Genomic DNA, 8,090 nt, shown 5'->3' with positions numbered 1-8,090 from the left:
GTCAGAGATATTGTTTTACATATTGGGAGAGCAATTTGATGCAGACATTTTTATGTGTTTCAGTTTTGAAAACAGAAAATCTTTTAGGATTTATAAAAATAAAGATAAAATATTAGTACATTTCAGAGATGAACATGACACACAAGTACAATTAGAGAAAAGGTGATTTGAAAAGAATGTAACCAATGAATATACAGGTTCTAGGGACTTTCAGAAAGACTGAAGAGCATATATTTGGGGAGAGCCGACACAATGTTGGGAGGTGATTTTGGCATTGATGTGTGTAACATTGGCTATGGCCTTTGTTAATAACTGAACAGATAACAGGCGACTCTGGGCTCAGTCTGGGGTTGTGATAATTAGACACAAACTTCATGGGATATGGCAGTATGTGAGTTCCCCTCTAAAAAAAGCCAAATGGTGACAAACCCAGACCATAAGAAGAGGCTAAATCGCAACTGGGACAATTTCCACAATTTATCTGAGATGTCCCTCTTCTCCAGAGCCCAGGGTTCCCACTGCTCTCAGGATGTTACTTCCTGTTTTTAAGGACTTGGCCTCCAGAGGCAAGCACTCTCCAGAGGTAATCACCTATATAAATTGGGATATAATCCTATATAATAAGAGTAATATGCAAATAGACCAAACAGCAGAACAACCAAACAACCAATCAAAGCATAATATGCTACTAGTAATGATATCTAAGGCTGCTCAACCACATGTGATGACGTGCACTGACCACCAGTGGGTAGACAGTCAACTGGTCGACCTGTTGCTATGACGTGCACTGACCAATAGGGGTGGATGCTCCAACTGGTAGGTTAGCTTGCTGCTGGGGTCCGGCCAATCAGGATTGAGCGAGATGGGCCGGACAAGCCCTGGAGCCCTCTCGTCTTCCCTCTCCAGTCCGATTGTGCACCTGTGGGGTCCCTCAGCCTGGCCTGAGCCCTCTCTCAATCCAAGACCCCTCGGGGGGATGTTGGAGAGATGGTTTTAGCCCGATTCCGCAGGCTATTCCCCTTGGAGGATGCCAGACACAGGGCTCTGATTGGGCTCAAGCCTGTGGCAGGCACAGTGGGGCCTGGATGAGTGGGAGCAGCAGGTAGGAGCTGCAGGCTGCGTTGGACTGCGGGTTTCAGCCCAATCCCGGCAGGCCACCCAGAGGGACCCCACCCATGCACCAATTCGTGCACCAGGCCTCCAGTTGATATATAACATTCCATGTGCAGATTAGTCATCACAACTGCAGCCCAAGTGAGTATGTTAACCATAGATGTGACGGTGATGTTCTGCTCGCAGGTCTTCTCCACCGAGCGTTCTCTGTGCTGTCTTCAGTCCTGGGCTCAAATATCACCTCTATTCTTCCCCAGCCATAACGATTCAGGCGACATCTTTCCTGTAACTTCTATCTCTCACTCTCTGCTCTAGTCTCTACATAAGCATATGTATTGTTATCCCCCATTTCAAAACAGAACACAATTAACAAATAATTGAGAAGAGGCACAAGCTAAATTTCATCCTTTATTCTCTAGTAGGTTCTTCCCTAACTTTCTTCCTTTTAAGCCAATATATTTTTGGAAGTGTGGTGCCCGTAGCCTCTTCACTTACCTAATATCCAATTCTCACTTCCAACCCAAGTCTGCTGAAAGTGCCTCATCCAGGTCCCTCATTCTCTGCTCCCACATTTTTTAGCCTTAAACTTCCACAGCATTGACATATATGGTCGCTAAGTCCAGGACACTCTTTTCAGATTTCCATGAAATAGTTCACTTTTTAGCCTTTATGGGTCTCCATGGGCCAATCACAGCGTCTTTCTCTTCAGCCCCGTCCTTACTCTCCTCCCCACACCTCACGTCCTCTGACCTGGGCCTGCAAGCTTGCTCTTTACTTCTCTCACCGTGTGATTTATGTTGTTAATGTTATCCAGTCTCCTGACTGTCGTAATCACCTCTGTGAATGTGTTAGGCTTTGCTGCTGAGCTTTTGAGAGGTATATTAACTACCTCCAGCATGTCTCCTCATGGTCATCTTACTTGTAGCTCAAATTCAGCACATGCAAAGCTGAATGCATGGTCTCTCCTCCATGTTTCTCCTGTGGCTGTCATCCCATTCTCAGAGAATGTCAAGTCTTCCACTCATACTCACTTTCCATTCTTACTGATAATGATTATGTGGAGCAAGCATTTTAATAACAGGGACATTTTTATTTTTAAAAATTACAATAGACATTGACATTTTTATTGTAAATTCAGAGTGTTGCTGCTGGGAATATGAGTAGCTTTATTTGGTATCTTAATCCTATCTACTCGACCTGATACTGCAACAGTCATAAAAGTGCAAATACTCATTTTCTTTAAAATACTGCTATGTTGGAAAACATGTTTCAAAGTTGGCAAATATGCATTTGTTGATGGCCTCTTCTTTCCAGGGATATTTTTTCCCAAGCACCTGAAAGCTTTAGAAAATTTACTCTGTCCCCCTCTTCTCCCTGCCCTCCCCTGCTAGCCTCCGACACTTAGTAAATGCCCCTTGGGAAAATATAACCCTGAGTTTGGGAGCCTTTAGTTTCTAACTTATTGTTCCACATTCACCTGCCCACTGCTCTGTGGTTGTCCTGTTCCCAGGGTCATCCCCCCGCTTGGGCCCTGCCCCTTGCCCTAATCAGAGGGGGTGGGGGTGGGAATCAGCTCATCTAGTTCATCAAGTCAATATTTCTACCTTAGATTTTTTACTTCTTTAATTACATTGTTCTTTTTCAATTTAGTCATTTTTCAAGTTGTTGGATCAGGAGTATTATCCTGCTGTTAGCCACCACATTCAACTTCAAAATACAAGTCAACTATGAACTGTGGTTGTGTTTTTCCTTGTTTCCTGTCTTTTTATTATGAAATATATTAGGGTGACATTGGTTAATAGGATTACATATGTTTCAAGTCTACATTTCTATGATAGAAGATCTGTATGCGTGGTATGCCCACCACGCAAAATCAAATCATTTCCCATCAACTCCGTCCCTCTGGCAATCCCACACTGCTGTCTGTGACTATGAGTTGCAGTTTTATATCTCAATATCATGAGATAATATGATTCTTAGCTTTTTCTGCCTAACTTATTTCACTAGCATGATATTCTCAAGATCCATCCATGTTTTATCTTTTCCTATGGCTGAGAAGTATTCCATTGTGTATGTGTACTACATGTCCTTTTCTAACATCTATCAAAGGACACTTTGGTTGTCCCCATGTATTAGCCACTGTGAATAATGTTACAATGAACATGAGGTGCATATATCTTTGCTAATAGATGTTTCCAAGATTTCTGTGTAGATACCCAGGATGGGGATTGCTATATCATATGGTTACTCTATTGTTAAATTTTTGAGGACCTGGCAGACTGTTTTCCAGAGTGGTTGTACCAGTCTACATTCCCACCAGCAGTGAAGGTGGGCTCCCTCATTTTCACAAACACTCCAAAACTAGTTATGACTTGTCTTGTTAATAGTAGCCATTCTAACAGGTGTCAAGTGGCATCTCATTGTAGGTCTGATCTGCATTTCCCTCATGGCTAGTGATGTTGAACATCTTTTCATATATCTACTGGCCCGTTGTATGTCTTCTTGGGAGAGTTATCTGTTCAAGTCCTCTGACCATTTTTTAATTGGACTGTTTGTTTGGTTTGGAGTTTTATGAGTTCTTTATATCTTTTGGATATTAAACCTTTGTCGGAGCTATTGTTTGCAAATATCATTTCCCATTCTGTCAGCTGCCTCTGTTTAGTTGTCAGTTTCTTTTGCTGTGCAGAAGCTTTATAGTTTGATATAGATACATTCATTTGTATTTGCCTGTACTTCCATACCTTTGGGGTCATGTTCATGAAATGTTCTCTATGATCAAAGTCCATAAGTTTAGTACCTATGTTTTCTTCTATGTATTTTACTGTTTCAGACTTTATGTTTAGTTCTTTGATCCACTTAGAATTAATTTTCATACATGGGGAGAAACTATAATCCAGTTTCATTCTTTGCATGTGGCTTTCTAAATTTCCTAGCACCATTTCTTGAAGAATCTTATTTTTTCCATTGTGTCTTTTTGGTTCCTTTGTTAAAAATTCACTGCCCATATAGATGTGGGTTTCCTTTTTTTATGTGGGCTCTCAATGCTGTTCCATTGTTCTGTGTGTCTGTTTTTCTGCCAATACCATGCTGCTTTGATTATCGTAGCTCTGTAGTATAATGTAAAGTCAGGTAGTGTGATATCTCCAGCTTCATTCATATTTTTCTTGGAATTGCTTTGGCTAATTAGGGTATTTTGTGGTTCTATATAAATCTGTTGATTTTTTGTCCTATTTGTTTAAAAATTGTCATTGGGATTTTAATGGGGATTGCATTAAGTCTATATTGCTTTGGGTAATATGGCCATTGTAACTATGTTGATTATTCCAATCCATGAACATGGAATGTCTTTCCATTTCCTTGTTTCTTTTAAAATCTCTTTTAATAATGCTTTTTAATTTTCAGTGTATAGGTCTCTCACATTCTTTGTTATGTTTTTTTCTTGGCATTTTATTCTTTTAGTTGCAATAGGAATTTTTTCATTTCTTTTTCTGAAGTTTTGTTCTTAGTATATAAGAAAGCCGTAGATTTTGTACATAAATTTGGTATCCTACAGCTTTACTGTACTTGGTTATTGTTTCTAATTTTTTTTTTGGTGGAGTCTTTAGAGTTTTCTATATACAGAATCATATAATCTTCAAAAAGTGACACCTTTACATATTCCTTCCCACTTTGGACGCCTTTTATTTCTTTCTCTTGCCATATTGCTCTGGTTAGGACTTCCAGCACTATGTTGAATGAGAGCAGTGAGTGTGGGCATCCTTGTCTTGTTCCGGATTTTAGAGAAAAAGCTTTCAGTTTTTAGTGATGATGTCTGAGGGTTTGTCATATATCGCCTTTACTGTGTTGATGTACTTTCCTTCTATTCCTATTTTATTGAGTGTTTTAATTATAAATGGATGTTGTATCTTATCAAATGCTTTTTTCGCATCTGCTGAGGAAATCACATATTTTAACCTTTGTTTTGTTAATGTTGTGTTTTGGTCTGTAGTTTTCTTCTATGTGTGTTGTTCTTGTCAGGTTGTGGCAGCAGGGTTATGTTGGCCTCATAAAATGTGTTAACAAGTATTGCCTCTCCTTCCAATTTTTAAAAGAGTTTGAAAAGGATAGATTTTTAAATCTTCTTTGAATGTTTATTATAATTCACTGGTGATGCCATCTGGTCCTAGAATTTTATTATATGGAGCTTTTGATGATTATTTCAATTTCTTCAATGCTGATTGGTCTCTTTAGAGTTCCAATGTTTCGTGCTTTAGTCTAGGCCCGTGGTTGGCAAACTGCGGCTTGAGAGCCACATGCAGCTCTTTGGCCCCTTGAGTGTGGCTCTTCCACACAATACCACGTGTGGGCGCACACGTACAGTGCGATTGAAACTTCGTGGCCCATGCACAGAAGTCAGTATTTTGTGGAAGAGCCACACTCAAGGGGCCAAAGAGCAGCATGTGGCTCATGAGCCGCGGTTTGCCGAGCTGCAGTTTGCCGACCACTGGTCTAGGCAGATTATTAAATTCGGTGGCCTAGAATCTTTCATTGTATTCTACTATGATAGTTTGTATATCTGTGATGTCTGTGGTAACTTCTCTCTCATTTCTTACTTTGTTTATATGGGTCTTTTCTCTTTTTTCCTTAGTGAGTCTAGTCAGGGTTTGTCAATTCTATTAATAATTTCAAAGAACCAGTTTTTTGCTGTATTAATTTTTGTAGTCTTTTTGTGTTCTATTTAATTTAATTCTGCTCTAATTTTTATTATTAAATTTCTTCTGCTGACTTTAGGTTGCTTTTGTTCTTCTTTTTCTAGTACTTTAAGATGTAATGTTAGGTTGCTTACTTGGAACTTCTTGAAGTAGGCCTGTAATAATATAAACTCCCCTCTTTATTACTGCATTCGCTACATCCCAGTAGTTTTGATATGGTCACTATATATCTTTTGATATCACCTTTTATTTCTTCTTTGACCCTGTCATTTTAGTAGTATATTGTTTTTATCTTTACATTTCTGTAAGTTTCTTTTTACTTCCTTTTCTCACTTGATTTCTAATTTCAAGACATTATAGTCAAAGTATATGCTTGGTATAAGCATATTATTGAATATGATTCTTGAATTTGTTGAGGCTAGTTTTTGACCCAATATAATGTCTATCCTTGAAAATGTCCCATGTGCACTAGAGAAAAAATGGATAATCTGATGGGGTTCTATAAAAGTAAATTATTTCTAATTGGTCTAATGTGATGTTTAAGGACAATATATATTTTTAAATTTAATTTTATTGTTTAAAGTATTACAAATAGTAGTACATTTGTCTCCTTTTTTTCCCCATTGACCTACTCCCAGCCTCCCCTACTCCCCTGGCACATCTCCTCACCCCCTGCCCCCACCCCCAGTGGCTTGCATCCATTGGTTATGCTTATATGCATGCATACAAGTCCTTCGGTTGATCTCTTACCTCCTCCCTCGCTAACACTCCCCAGCATTTCCACTGTGGTTTGACAGTCTGTTCTATGCTTCTCTGCCTCTGTATATATTTCTGTTCATCAATGTATAATGTTCATTATTATCCATAAATGAGTGAGATCATGTGTATTTTTCTTTAACTGACTGGCTTATTTCACTTAGCATAATGCTCTCCAGTTCCATCCATGCTGTAGCAAATGCTAAGAATTCCTTTTTTTTACAGCCATTCTGTCAGGTGTAAGATGGTACCTCATTGTTGTTTTGATTTGCAATTCTCGGATGATTAGTGACTTTGAGCATGTTTTCATGTGTCTCTTGGCTTTCTGAATGTCCTCTTTCATAGTGTCTATTTAGGTCCTTTGCCCATTTTTGATTGGATTATCTTCCTTTGTTAAATTGTATGAGTTCCCTATAAATGTCTGAGATTAAACCCTTATTGGAGATAACATTGACAAAAATGTTCTCCCATGCAGTGGACTTTCGTGTTGTTTTGTTGATAGTTTCTCTGCTGTGCAGAAGCTATTTATTTTGATGTAGTCCCATTTGTTTATTTTCTCTTTAGTTTCCATTGCCCTAGGAGCTGTATCAGTAAAGATATTGCTATGACAAATGTCTGCTATTTTGCTGCCTATGGCTTCTTCTAAGATTTTTATGGTTTCCCATCTTATGTTTAAGTCCTTTATCCATTTTGAGTTTATTTTTGTTTATGGTATAAGTTGGTGGTCTAGTTTTATTTTTTTTGCAAGTATCTGTCCAGTTTTCCCAACACCATTTATTGAAGAGACTGTCTTGACTTTGTTGGATTCTCTTGCCTCCCTTGTCAAATATTAATTGAGCATACTGGCTTGTGTTGATTTCTGGGTTCTCTGTTCTGTTCAACTGGTCTATATGTCTATTCTTGTGCCAGTACAATGTTGGAGGGATCTGCAGTTTGGGGATTAAATGTTTTATAAATGTCAATTAAATCCATCATATCCAGTGTGTCCTATAGTGTCACTGTTTCCTTAATATAATCCTGGAAGCCAATAAAGTCAGAAGGGTGTTAAAATCCCCTACTAAGTCTGTATTGTTGTCAATATTTCCCTTAAAGTCCTCTAGAAGTTATGTATATATAATATATATAGATATAGATATAGATATAGATATAGATATAGATATATAGATATATATTCCTATATTGAGTGTATATATGTTTATGAAGGTTATATACTCTTATTGGATCAATTCCCTTGAATATTATGTAATGACCTTTGTTGTCTCTTGTGATGGCCAGCATTTTGAAGTTTATTTTGTCATATATGAGTATTGCTGCTGCAGCTATTTTTTCTTTTCCATTTGCATGAAAAATTATTTTTCATCCCTTCATTCTCATTTTCTGTGAGTCTTTTGTTGTGGGGTGGGTCTCTTGTATACAACATATAGTTGGATCATGTTTTTATATCCATTCAGCTACCCTATGTCTTTTGATTAAAGCATTCAATCTACTTACATTTAAGGTTACTATTGATAGGTACTTATTTATTGGCAT

This window comes from Myotis lucifugus, unplaced genomic scaffold (genome assembly GCF_000147115.1).
Source record: "Myotis lucifugus unplaced genomic scaffold, Myoluc2.0 scaffold_787, whole genome shotgun sequence".
NCBI classification, from domain to species: domain Eukaryota; kingdom Metazoa; phylum Chordata; class Mammalia; order Chiroptera; family Vespertilionidae; genus Myotis; species Myotis lucifugus.
The sequence above is the reverse complement of the archived record's forward strand: the minus strand, read 5'-3'. Positions refer to the sequence as shown.